At 37.6% G+C, this 14921-nt stretch overlaps 1 pseudogene; it reads right to left on the bottom strand.

Annotated features, from left to right (window-relative positions):
- Window positions 1-775: 775 nt before the first annotated feature.
- LOC127696797 (lysosomal alpha-glucosidase-like) lies at window positions 776-12858 on the bottom strand (annotated as a pseudogene).
- Window positions 12859-14921: the final 2063 nt, after the last annotated feature.

The raw sequence follows: 14921 nt of genomic DNA, 5'->3' as shown, positions 1-14921 counted from the left end.
AAGTTATCCTGAGTCTGCTAATGTAACTTATTTAATAGAAGAAATTTTGTTATAATAAGGTGAATGCTTCCACTAAACAAATTCTTAAAATATGAGAAGAATTATGCATTTGCTGAGAGGAAAAAGTTATATGCACTAGAATGACAATTGGAATTGTCATTCCTCCAGATTTGTACAATTGGAAAAGTACTCTTTTTTCATGTAATTCTACTGTATATTCTCAGTCCCTACTCTGAGTTGAAGCTTCCTGAAGGGGTGAGGGCAATTTCATTCTCTGAAGATCCTCTGTTTAGCTATAGAAGGGAAGCCCACAAAGCTTCTCTACATCTCTTGTATATCTAATGTCTCCAGTTTCTACACTCCTTGCTTCTTCATGACTCTCTTCAATTGCATGCTTTTCCCCCAAAACAATACTCTTTTTATTAAAAGTAAGTACACTTCACAATAAGTTTCTCAAGTCTTGGGAACCTGGTGACAGCACCAGCTTTGTCCCTGTAGGGTCGCAGCTGCAGTGGCTGCACAGCCTGATGTTGGTGCAGACACGATGTCCCCACACCAAGCTCCACATTCTCTAGAGGCGAAGGACAGAAGGCTGGAGCAGGTGAGGCAAGCCTCACTCTCCTAACAACACAGTTTCAGGGGCACATGCAGCAACATGATGGGAAAAGCTCAAGGGTGTGTCAGGAGAGCAGGACGCAGGTCCTTACAGTAGCCACCTGTCAGAGCCAGCTCAAGCTCGCCTTGCCTCTCTGGAGGCCTCTGTAAATGTAGTCTCTTAGGACCAATCAATTTGAAACTGCTTTCCCATCAGCAGTGAGACAGGGATGGCCAGGCTCTTGTTGTAAGTGAAATTAGCCCATTTTATAGGCTGTAGGTGGAATTGAAGACAGGGATGCCATTGGAAAGGGCTTGGGTAGGAGCTGTGTTCACTCCCAAGACAGTTACCTCCTTCAGTTGTAACTCAGCCCCCTCCTTGGTAACGTGCACTAATTTATTTACAATGGTATTATTCTTGGCTGAGAGGTGACTAGTGTGTAGGCTCCAAGCTCCAGAACCACAAGACTCTCCCCGTCGTCCCAGAACAGCTTCTTCACTGTTTGCTGTTACAGCCAGAGCCATGGGCTGCTTTCAGAATCCGTGGTTGTGAGGCTGGAACCCTGCAGCAATATGATGTACCCTGCCCTCAGGTGCATGTTGATGGTATCCAGTGGAGCTTCCAGTGTCAGCCACTGCTCCTCGCTGTGGACAGCAGATCTGAAGGATGAGGCCCATGATGGAGAAGGGAGGATGCCAAGGGTCTCCACCGGCACCATCTGCATGTTGTACCATATGCCCTTGGGAAAGTAGCCGGTCACTTCGGATTTTCTAGGCTCAAGCACAGGTGTGATGAGCAGGGCCGGCCCCCAAAAGAGTTGGCGGTCCACAGACCAGGTGCTGGGGTCCTCAGGAAACTCCAAGAAGAGGGGCTGGGCCACCATGTCTCCTCTAACATTGGCACCGTGCAAGAACGTGCACAAGAAGGCACCGTGCAAGGTGAAGGCCTTCCTCATGGCATGCTGTGCTGTCTCGCTGAACCCGTAGACTCCACCTGTAATTGTGGTTCCGCATGAAGGGGCAGAAGGCCCCCCAACTGGGTCCAGTGCACACATATCTCTTCTGACCTGTTTCCCAGGAAGTCACAGATGTGACAGTGCCCTGAGCAGGGGCACGCCTAGCAGGTTGAACTGCAGGATTTCTGGCACAGAGTATGCAAGATGCTCTTAAGAGCTCCGCACATCCCCTGTCCAGTGACCAGCGTACCGGCCATGGCCCGCAAAGGTTGAGCTGGAGATCACAAAGGTCCGTGTGCCCTGTGTCTTGACTAGAGCCCTGCTGGAAGCGATGGCTTCAGTGAGGCCATATAGGTGGTGGAGATGGTAGTGTGTGGAGAGGAACTGGCGGCTATAGTCACATGAGTACTAGTCACAGAGCTTTGTCAAAGTATAGATGTACACAGAGGCCTTTATAAAGACACTTTATTTTGGAGGGCATATGCCACTGGGCCTTATTTGAGAATAATAAATATGGGAAAACAAGCAAGCAAAACGTAATTGTCAATCACACCGAGGACTTGTTGAATAAATTTTTAATAAACCTGAATAATGAGATACTAAATAGCACTTAATGGGAGATATAAATGAAAATAAAACTACAAAGTAACTACCAGCTCATTCCAGGTAAATCACTATTATAAAAGTAAGCAAAGAAATAAACAAGTACCACATTGTAGTAAGAGTGGAATAAAAAGGAAATGGACATAGGACACTTCTAAAATTAGTGCAGCTACTAAGGAAGCTATGTATTGGTGTCTAAACAAGAGAAAATATGAAAATCATAAATAAAATTTAACAATCCCACTTTAGAGTACATACCTAAAGTATATGAAGTCATAAAACTAAAGAGACAACTGTATACCTAAATATTGCTACACTATTCACAGTAGCAGAAATATAATCGACAAAGGTACATAGTAGCAGATGAATGAGTGAAGAAGATAAGATCGATGCATGTTGCACAGCAGTTTCCAGACACAAAACTATCTGTGTCTGATGGAAGTTAAAGAAGACACTGTATATTCTAATAGTAAATAAACAAACCACTTCATACTACAAAGAAGATATTTGGCTAAATATGTATTTTGCTTCTTTTCTTTGACTGTGATCAATAGGTAGCAAAATGTGTAAATTATTAATTTTTATACTATTAGTCTGTATTTGAGGAATTAAATGATACTAAACATCAACTTTTTAAAATGACCCAAGATAACTAAAGAAGAAACTTTCCTTGTAATATCATTTTCTTTTTTTTAAAATTTTTTTTATTCGATATAATTTATTTACATTTCAAATGATTTCCCCTTTTCTAGCCCTCCACTTCCCGAAAGTCCCGTAAGCCCCCTTCGCTTCCCCTGTCCTCCCACACACCCCTTCTTCTTCCCCGTTCTGGTTTTGTCAAATACTGCTTCACTGAGTATTTACAGAACCAGGGGCCACTCCTCCTTTCTTCTTGTATCTCATTTGATGTGTGGATTATGTTTTGGGTATTCCAGTTTTCTAGGTTAATATCCACTTAATAGTGAGTGCATACCATGATTCACCTTTTGAGTCTGGGTTACCTCACTTAGTATGATGCTCTCTAGCTCCATCCATTTGCCTAAGAATTTCATGAATTCATTGTTTCTAATGGCTGAATAGTACTCCATTGTGTAGATATACCACATTTTTTGCATCCACTCTTCTGTTGAGGGATACCTGGGTTCTTTCTAGCATCTGGCAATTATAAATAGGGCTGCTATGAACATAGTAGAGCATGTATCCTTATTACATGGTGGGGAGTCCTCTGGGTATATAGTCCCATAAAGCCTAAAGAAATAGAAAGAGTCATAGAAAGTCTTCCAACCAAAAAAAAAAGCACAGGACCAGATGGTTTCAGTGCAGAATTCTATCAGACCTTCAAAGAAGAGTTAACACCAATACTCTTCAAACTATTCCACAAAATAGAAACAGAAGGAACACTACCCAATTCCTTCTACAAAGCCACAATTACACTGATACCAAAGCCACACAAAGATCCAACAAAGAAAGAGAACTTCAGACCAATTTCCCTTATGAACATCGATGCAAAAATACTCAATAAAATTCTTGCCAACCGAATCCAAGAACACATCAAAACGATCATCCACCATGATCAAGTAGGCTTTATCCTGGGAAGGCAGGGTTGGTTCAATATATGGAAATCCATCAATGCAATCCACTACATAAACAAACTCAAAGAACAAAATCACATGGTCATTTCATTTTCTTCGTTCTCACTTGGCATCTAGATGCTCTATGATGAAGATATTGATAATCAGAGATTTCTAGATCAATCAATAACTCCTTTATACCAGGTCAGTTCAAACAGGAGCTACATATATTTTGGGACTTAAGAATACATGAATAATTCTAACAAGAGGCTTGTTGGATGTTAGATGTAGGTGTTTCATAAATGTGTGTGGCTTAGTCCCTATCTCCAAGAGTTTGATCTTAATTTTAATGGCCAACTGTACCTAATTATTGCAGTATTATATGTTTTTCTATGTCTCTGGAGCCCATGAATGCATGGAGAAATATTGTGTTTGAAGATCAGATAACACTGCCAATAACCAGTTTTTGATCACGATCTAATCCTTTGAAGCATATTTTTTAGTCCAAATAAGTTTTTTTCTTTAGTTTAAGCAATTTTAACGTGATTAATGGGACTTTTCCAAACTTAAGCATTATGAATGAACTATTGCCATGGAATTATACACAATAGAGATAAATTAGCACACATACTCATAAAATTTATATGGGGAAAAGCATTTCTGTAAGCAAAACAACAGCAATCCTGGCAAGAAAATAAATTCCCTATACAACCTAAATTAATATATTAATTCACTTCTTTATTTATTTAGTAAATAGAAAGTTTTTCAGGTTTTACTGTGTCAGTTCTATTTACTATACATTAGATTTAAAGGAGTTAAATTCAATTTTTTAAAAAAATTAGTTGCTACATGCTTAAAGAAATCAGAGGATATGATTCAGAAGTTATAATTTAGTACAATGAACATAGTGAAAATTGTGTACAGTAAGTAGCACAATAATGGCTCCTAGAAAAGTCATGGGTACTGCTTCACCTAATGAATGTACCAAATGCACACAAACTTTTATATATACTCCCTTTGAAGATGTTTAGTAACTAATTAAGAGGCTCACGTAATTCTGGATGAGCCAGGATTGCCCACTTGAAACACTGGAGTATTTGAGCACATCCTTTCATCATAATTTCTGTCAGTGACTATGTCAGAGAAAAATTTCAAGCTTGTGGTTTCTCCACAAGGAAAGGAAGATCTACAGGATTTTAGAATGATTTTTTCCCATTGAGGAGACATGAATAAATTTTATGTGTTCCAGATAAGACTCTGACAGAGACCAAGGAAACAATCGAATCCAAATGTAGTTTAATGAATCAGTTCATTTGTTGCAATATTTACAGGGGCATAAATAACTCAGGAGTAGCCACATCAGAAGAAAACTCAACTAAGTGTTGGGGAAAACTCAGTAAAACTGAATGTTTCACTCTCTCTGCTCAACTTGAAGAGGTAGAATTGTCTCAAAGCTCTGAGAACATCAGTGAAATTCATCTGACAGGGGATAATGTGAACTTATAATCCTTGAACTAATGATCTCTGCCCTCAAGTTCTTGATTACTGTGGTTATACAGATTCAATAACCACCATTGACTACAGCAGACATTGAGTTGCTACAACCTTTCCTATCTAAGCTAAGAGGCAAATTGTACCAAATTTTCAAACTTCATGAAGCAAGATCAACACATTTAATGAGATAATATTTTCAGAGGCCTTCTTAGGAATTTATTTTAATTTACATGAAGCATTGTCAGAGCTAAGCATATAGTTAACACCTGGGGCAATAAGAGGAAATCTCGATGAAACTAGGTAAACCTCCAATATAGCCTCATGGAATATATAGTGAAGATTCTCTCACCACAGGGATGGATTGATAACAAAATAGATTAACCAAGTGATATATCCTTGAGATAAAATGTTTCAACATAAAAATACATATCTAAAGGTTCTCATTAACAGAACGAAGGATAAATATCTCATGGACATATGGACTGATGCAGAGAAGCATCGCCCAACTTTGAACATTATATATCAACTCCATCTCTGTTACTTCTTCAGAAAACATCAGATGTCAAAAAAAAAAAAAAAACAACTAATAAGACAAGGTAAATCATACCAAGACTGGAAAGTACAACCCACTTGATAGAAAATATTCCCAAGACCAGGCAAAAGACTCAGGGATGTACCTGCTCTCATGTTAGGAGAGCACAAAAACACCAAGCTAATAGGCATAACAATCACAAAAGACCTGGTGCAGACTCATGGGAGCCACATAATTTCCTGCATCAGTCTTTGTAAGCTCATTTAAGTCTTTCTTAGTTGGTTCAGTAGGCTATGCTATCTTTATGTCTTCAACATCTACAACTTACACAATCTTTCTTCTACTTCTTATTCAGGGTTTCCCAGTCTCCGAAGAAAGGCATTCAATGGAGATCTCCAATTTATATTCTCTCCACATAACATCTGACTGTGTGGTTCTTCATTTTCTCCTATTTTCTGCCAGAGAAAGCCTCTCTGTTTAGGACTGGACGGTATAGCAGAATACCAATTCTAAAAATTTCAAATATGTTCTTCAAGTTGCCTTTGTTTCTACTCTGCAGCATTAGGCCACCCAGTATCTAGTTCCTGGCTCTCCACGTGGTGTCAGATATGGGCTCTCATTTCAGGACATGGGCTTGAAGTTAAGCTAATGGTTAGATAATCCCTCATGTTCTACATCACCATTGCCCCAGAATATCTTACAGGCATCATAGAGTAAAAAATGAGAGTTTTGTAGCTGGTGTCCAGGTTTCTCTTTCCACATCTTACAGAGTACCTTCTTACCCAAAGAAACTAAAACATAGGGATGAAGGCTCCATGCAGGAACTAACTCATTCTCTCTGAAAGCAATGTGCTGTGTAGAAGTTATTCTGAGAAATAGGCCCTTATTGCTAGTTTTCAAATGGAACTTTCTGCCCGAGCATCAATCTGAGTTGTTTAGGGATTCCAAGGGACCCCTTTAGCAAACAACTCAACTAGATGAAATACAATCCCACAATTGGAAGCCTTGCCTGGCTATAAAAGGTAGCCAGTTTAGACTCTGTAAAATCCATTACTAGGAGTCCTCCCTACTATTGCCGTCATAGATTCCAAGACATTTGCAATGCACAATGTTTCCCATCACCAAATCTTTCCCAATTCCATGTCTACCAATCTTCCCTCCCTCCTTGCTTCCTTCTATTCCATCCTCCAACCTCAGTCTACCTGCAAAATTTATTTTATTTCCCCTACTCACAGAGGTCCATAACTCCCCCTCCCCCAGAAACCTCCTCTTTAACCACTCTGGATTAGTATATTGTTGCTTGATTATCATTTACTTAATAGTTAATATCCACTTATAACTGAACACATACCATGTTTGTATTTCTGGGTTACCTCAATCAGGATGAATTTCTCTAGTTGCATTCATTTGACTGCAAATTTCATGACCTCTTTCTATATCTATTCAACACAGTACTTGGGGATTTAGATTGAGTCATATGATAACTGAAAGAAATCAAAGGGATACAATTGGAAGCCAGTATCATAATTTGCAAATGATATGGTAGTATACATAAATTATCCTGAAAATCCCACCAGGGAAGCACAAAAGCTGAAAAACTCCTTCAGCAAAGTGACTGGTTATAAGAATAACACAAATTAATCAGTAGCCCTTCTATACACAAATGCCAAAAAGAGTGTGAAAGAAATCAGGGAAACAATCTCCTTGACAACCTTGTTAAATAATGTAAAATATCCCGGAGGAACTCTAACCAAGTGTAAGACTTGTGTGATAAAAATGTCAAGGTTTTCAAGAAAGAAATTGTAGAATATAGTAGAAGATGACAAGAACTTTCATGCTCATAGATTTGTAATAATAATAAAATAAAAATAGCCATCATACCAAAAGCAATTTATATATTCAATATAGTCTGTATAAAAATTCCATCACAACTTTTTAAAGATTATTATTATCTGACTTTATTGTACACTAGGTAGGGGTACAAAGCAATTTTCTTCAATAAAGTTGACAATTAACTTAGAGCAGTTTAACAATGCACATTAAGAAAGTATTTGACCTCAAAAAGACAATACTCAACTTCATATGGAAAAAAACAAACCCAATATAGCTAAAACAATCCTGAAGAACAAATAAACAAGAAAAAAACAATCCCTGATGTCAAGTTGAGCTAAAGAGTTATATTAATAAGTGCCACATGGTATTGTTATAAAAATATGTTGATCAATAGATTCTAATCTATTAATATAAATATAAGTCTATATACCAATGGACACCTGGTGTTTGATGAAATAGCCAGAAATTCACACTTGAAAACAGAAAGCATATTCAACAAATTGTGCTGTTCTAACTGGATGTCTACAAGTAGAAGAATGTGGGAAGATCCATATTTATCACCCTGCACAAAACTCAAGTTCAAGTGGATAAAAGTCATAAACATAAAACCAGATATATTGAACCAATAGAAGAACAAGTGGAAAATAGCCTTAAAGACATTAACAAAAGAGAGAACTTTCAGAACAGAAATTATAGCACAGGCACTAAGATCAACAATTAATAAATTCTACCTCACAAAACTAAAATGCTTCTGTAAGTCATAGAAAGGCAATTTCACAGGTACCCTACTGACTTGGAAAAAGCAATATCTCCAACTCCACATAAGATAGAGGTTTAATATCTGAAACTTACTCTTAAGAATCCTCACATTTTATATATAAAATATAATAATCCCATTTTATAAATCAAGTTCAGATCACAAAAAAGAATTCTCAACATATGAATAACAAATGACTGAGAAGCACTAAAGAAGCATTCAACATCTTTAACCATAAGGGAATTATAAGTCATATCCACATTGAGATTTCATCTTACACTTGTCAGAATGGCTAAGATCAATAGCACAAGTTATGCTGATAAGGACATGGAGCAAGGGAATGTTCTTCCACTTCTCATGGAAGTTCAGATTTGTATAGCCACTGTGGAAATCAATATGGCAGTTCTGCAGAAAACTGGGAATCAATCTACTGCAAGACACAGGTAGATGGGCATATACCCCAAGGATGCTCCATCTTACCACAAGGACAGTTGTTCACCTATGTTCATTGCAGCTTTATTCATAACAGCCAGAAACATGAATCAATCTAGATGTCTGCTAATTGATGAATAATAAAGGAATGTGAATATTTACACAATTAGATATTAGCATGCTCACTGCCCAGTTCTAGATCACCACTCCCACAAGCCTTCCCCACCCCCCACTCCTTTTCTCCTCTGTGCATCCCTCTCCTACCCACACCCTGACACATCAAGTCTCTGTGAGGCTAGGTGCATCCTCTCCCACTGAGGCAGACAAGGAAGCCCAACTAAAACAATATATCCCACATGCAGGCAACAGTTTTGAGATAGCTCCCACTGCAGTTGTCGGGACCTACATGAAGACCAAGCTGCACATATAGTACATATGTGTGTGTAAGCCTAGGTCCAGCCAGTGTATGTTCTTTGGTTTGTGCTTCAGTCTATGAGAGACCCAAGGGTTCAGATTAGCTGATTCTGTTGGTCTCCCAGTGGAGTTCCTATCCCCTAAGGGCCTGCAATCCTTCCTCCTGTTCTTCCATAAGTGTCCCCAAGCTCCATCTAATGCTTGGGTATGGGTATATGCATCTGTATGAGTCAGCTGCTGGATGAAGCCTCTCAGATGACAACATGCTACACTCCTGTCTGTAAACTCAACAGATTATCATTAATAATGTCAGGGATTGGTTCTTTCCCATGGGATGTCTCAAGTTGGACTGGTTATTGGTTAGCCTCAGTCTCTGCTCCATCTATAATTACTGAATTTCTCATAGACAGTGAAAAATCTGGGTCCAAATTTTTGTGGGTAGGCTGGTATTCCTATTGCTCCATTGGATTCCTGCCTGGCTATAGGAAGTGACTTTACTGTTGTGAATCACAGCTAAGGTAAATCCTACTGATTCTTGGGGGCATCTCTTGTCCTAGGTCTCTGTCTCTTCCTGGAAATTCACCTTAACTCCCCACCTCAGTCAGCTGAAGATTTCTCATTCATTTTTATGGCTGTCTGGCCATCTGCCCTGTCATTCCCTGTACCTGATCCTGATGAACCCATTTTCCCTCCCATTCCCACTTCCATCTTCCCCCTGCCTCTTATGCCATTTTACTCCCCATTCTAAGTGAGATTCAAGCCTTTACTCTTCTGTAGCAAGCCAATCACTTCTTTCTTTTAGTCATTATTTCATTAATTTCTGATTTGAACTTTATTCATATTTATTGAAAATAAATTTTATACAACATACTCTGAGAATACTGTCTCCCTCTCCAAATCATTTCTTACTGTCTGCTCCATTTCGTGATTTGGTCTTTTTGCTATTCTAAGTTCAAGTCACTGGCAACCTGATGTAGTGTAGGAACATAAAATGAGCCAGGTTAAATGTAAGAATAGGGAGCAAAATTATCATGGTTCACTATTTGTTTAATAAGCAGCATATTGATAATTAAAAACATAATTTTAAACTCTTAAGAGTTATAGGCACAAGAACTGGGAAAATTATACTAAGTGAAGAAACTACAGACCAGAAAGGCAAATGCCTTGTGTTCTCTTGTAGAAACATCCTATATTTAAATATTAATTTAATGTGTTAAACTTAGAGCACACATATAAGCCAAAAAAACTAGAAATCATTCATGGGGAGTAGGTTATATTAATGGAATAAGGCAGGTAAAAATAAAGTAGTGTTGCATAATCCTAGGGTTGGAAAAGTATCATTAGGGAGAACAATGCAAGTATAAAAGATGACCAGGGGATAGGGACAAAATTAACTGAAAGTAAGTGTGTGGTAAAAATTCATAAGGAGATCTCCTATCTCACAAGTTAATTAAACTTGAATTGAATGAAATAGTGCAATACATGTGATATGACAAAAGGATTTTGGGATAAGGGTATTTAAAGAATTGTGTAGCAATTGATGGATTTGGGTGCTTGGGATGAGTGACTGGATGATCTGTTGAGTTAAACTCACTAATTACAAAAAAAATTTAGGGAAACCCAGTAAATGCTAAGGTAATTTAAAAATACATTTTAAAAAATAAATTCTAATGAAGGTACAACGAATAATTAGACAATGCTTCTCCTATAAAACATGTAAATAAAACCTCTGTTTCTGGTATGGAATATGTATTGATTAGAGAGCTCCAGGATTATCCAACAAAATGTAGAGTATTGCTGTTGTTTTTAGGCACTCCTAAGAAATCTTAAACTGTTAGGGAGAAAAGACATTAATACTCTTACCAACACCGGATCAAGATGTTCCAGGTAAAATGTGCACACTGATACAATAACATGACTGTGATGGGGTAAGGGTTGGCTTTCTGACTGAATCTGAAGCATGCTCTACAGGAGAGATTTCATGCTTGGAACTTGCTCAAACTCTCCTAGGTATAGATGTCATAAGTCCTAGGTTAGAATGTACTATTGCCGCTTTGTTAAATAGTCATATGGTCAAATCCCTTTTAAATATTTACATTTATGCTCATAGATATAGGCTGTCATCAATCATGCTTAAAGCCTTTTTTTTTTTTTTTTGACGTGGGCACTACTGAATGCAGAGACTCACAATTTGCTAACATGCTAAGAAAAAATGACTGAGTATTCATCCTTAAGAATATCTTTATCAACTTCCCCACGTAGACTCAGACTCAGGGAATATTATGAAAGAGGTCTTGCAAACAAACAATATAAGAGCTGGAGTAAGGGGAAGCTGTTTACACAGTTTTCTGACTTGTGGATACAGGACAGCTACAGCCCACATGAACTCATAACTACACAAGGAAATCTGCATTAGGTGAATGCAGCTAAATTTCTAGCATGGATAAAGAGGAATTCAAAACTCTTGTCTCAATGAGGGAGTTATGGCTATTGGGAAATGAATCATTGAAGGAGTGGCTACTGGTAAGTTTTCCATAATATAATGTATTGTCTGGGACATGTACATACATGGGTAGCAGAGATTAGAATTAATGGGTCAAGTAGAAGAAAGTGGAGGAGGATGGGAGGAAGAAGAAGGAGGAGGAGGAAGAGAAGGAGGAGGAGGAGGAGGAGGAAGAGGAGGAGGAGAAGAAGGAGAAAAAGAAGAAGAAGAAAGAAAAAGAAGAAAGAGAAGAAATGAAGTAGAAGAAGAAGAAGAAGAGGAAGAAGAAGAAAAAAAGAAGAAGAGGAAGAAGAGGAATAGGAGGAGGAGGAAGAGGTGTAGGTGGAAGAGAATTAGTTTAACATGTGGATAAGGTTCAGGAATCTAAGGATAGGTGAAGGGGAATCATTATTGAATAGATACATAATATTCTCAAAAATTATTTTTTTCAAAATCAGAATAATAATTAGTGCTTTCCTCTTTTCTCCATGTGTTGTACATTTTAAAGTTTCTATAATACACATTTATAACCCAAAATATATATTTTTTCATAAAATGCTCTCTATATAGACAATAAAATATGATACTGCCTTCTTGTATGCACTGTTTTAAATAAAGACCATGAAGATGAGCTTTCTGTTCCTTGAGGTATGTCTTTTCTTAATGGCTAACACAACAGCGCACATATATTTACTCTATGAGTGCTTTTTTACGTTACTCATGAAACTTAATGCCAATTATTTTGCTTTAGAACAGGACATAATGATGAGTCCTGACAGCATGGCTGTTTCATTTTTATTATTTAAGAAAATTGTCTAGCTTTGACCTTTGAACATTTTTATTATTCCTATCTATTTTTACACAGTAAAATACTTGAAAAGCAAAATGTATAAGGTTGTATTCCTCATTTGGTAATATATATATTACTAATATTTTATAATATTATATATATATATATATATATATATATATATATATATATATATATATATATATATATATATATTACTTTACAATCTGCCCTCAATGGGATGAGCATACTGCCATTCTTCTTTCTTGTTGTGAGATATAACAGTCTCAACTAATAATGCACAAAAGAATCTGTTCTGGTCTGCCTCCTTAGAAGGACCAGGCAGCATTATCTCTAGAGCCAAGAGGACATTCTCTTCATCTATTTTACTATGATCCATTACTACTTTCTTTCATAATGTTGTTCTCATGCAGCACTTAAGGAATATATATTGAATCATAATTCATGATGTTTCATAGCAGAGATAAGTGTCTATTAATCAATGTATTAAATTGAATTTCAATAGTCATATGGTTTTTATGATAAACTCAGCTGTATTACAGGAAATGACCATTTACTACAGAACGGAATAGTAAAAATAGTCTGATATTTAAATACCTCAGTTAATTTTGTGGTAGGTTAAGTAAGAGGCCAAGTCATTCACAGGCAACATAATTTAACCACTTTCTGACAAAGAAGACAGTTGATCCTCTGCATAAATAAAATTAATGAAGTCATGTACTTCTACTTCCTTATTATTAACCAATAGGCTCTTGTACATGTGAACTTTTATATAGGCAAATCTTTTGGGAGTAGAAAGTAAAATAATCAGGAAAACCATTGAAGTTGATATATGTGTATTTTAATATATTTTAAATTATCTCTCCATCTCCATGCAACACTGCTCTTTTCCTCTCAGAAAAGAAAACAAAAATAACAACAAAAAACAACAAAATGCTTTCCCTCAAAACAAAGGAAAAATAAAAACTTCTCTGAGTATAAACCAATCCTTTTAAAAGAAGGTTCTTCTTGCAGTAGATGATAATGAATAGAGACCACAACTAGACAAGATGCAGAGTGTGTGATGCTTTAGAACACACAGTTCTAAATGGGATGCCTTTATCAAAGTCCTCTCCTCAGGACTCAGGAAAACTAGAAGAGAATGAAAGACTGTAATAACCAGAAGTGGGAGTTGGCACCAAATGCACAGAGTCCTGAAGACATAGCAGGACTGATACACATATGAACTGACACTGAATTTGATAGCACACAGGAGACCTTCACAAACTCATACCTGACAACGTATCACTGTCAAAGTAGTATCAGTACTTATTTATGAATGATTAAAAATAAAAGAAATCTAGAAATTAATAACCTGACAGTATTTTTTCCACTTATGAAGTACTTCATCATGGAGATTTCAACTCCATATACTTGACATCAAGATTAGAAAAAAATATAAAACCTAATAACTTATTAAAGATGTGTTATGTCTCCTCAAAATAATGGCTACTTGATTATAAATAACTTCTGTAACACAATCTTATCTCTTGGCTGTGGGTTAAAATGGTGGCCTGAGTCTTGCTCAGGGGATCTGCTGGAGTCTGGCTTTTGGGTTCCCCAGCTGCATGTCTGAGGTCCCCAGGTTCTTAGTCTCTGGCAAAGCAGATGCTGCTGGATGCTATACAAGAGCTGAGAATAAGTAGGTAGTGTCTTCTCCCCGGGGTCAGCCCTTGCCAGCAGCCAAAATGACAGGGCTGGGGGAAAGCACTCTTGCTTGATCCCCAAAGGACAAAAGTGTCCTTGGCTTGCTCAGGCAGCTTGGCTTGGTGGAGAAGTGTCTGGGAGTGCTAAAAGGTCTCCTGAGAGAGATTCGATGTGGTTCTTTAGAGAAAGACTTACTCCATTGTTCCAGAGCTGTAGATCCAGTGGAGAAGAGGCAGTCCAAGCTTTTAAAGTCTTTATTGTCATGGCAGAGAATTATGATGAGTGAAACTATACCCTACTTTTCAGGGCAGGTCTGAGGTTAAATACCTTTTGCAGGGAGGAATGTCTCAGAAGGAGAGTTTAATTGGCTAAGCCCTTCAGTCCTTTTGGTACTTCATTAAAATGGAGATCTGTCTTCAGGTAGACATGATGTGTGGTCAGTTATACCTATGGAGGGGCTTGAGGTTGCCCTGCATGACTGATTGCCACAGAACTAAAGAAGGAAGGGGCCTCATGTCAGGAGCCTGGTGTCTAGGAGCATGGTAAACCTTCTGTTGCTTGCAGGGTTTTCTATTGGGTGTCCAGTGTTTAAACCTAGCCCAATCAGAAAACAGGCTGCTGTTCATGGTCCCACACTTGGCCAGTGTTTCTGGCCAAGTAAACAATGGGAAAATATAACAATACATTTATAATGTAGTATAAAATTAATGATTAATTTGAGATAGGTGAGAATGTCAAATGTAACTGGTTTAATTA

The sequence above is a fragment of the Apodemus sylvaticus genome, chromosome 11 (assembly GCF_947179515.1).
Source record: "Apodemus sylvaticus chromosome 11, mApoSyl1.1, whole genome shotgun sequence".
Taxonomy (NCBI): domain Eukaryota; kingdom Metazoa; phylum Chordata; class Mammalia; order Rodentia; family Muridae; genus Apodemus; species Apodemus sylvaticus.
The sequence above is the reverse complement of the archived record's forward strand: the minus strand, read 5'-3'. Positions and strand labels throughout refer to the sequence as shown.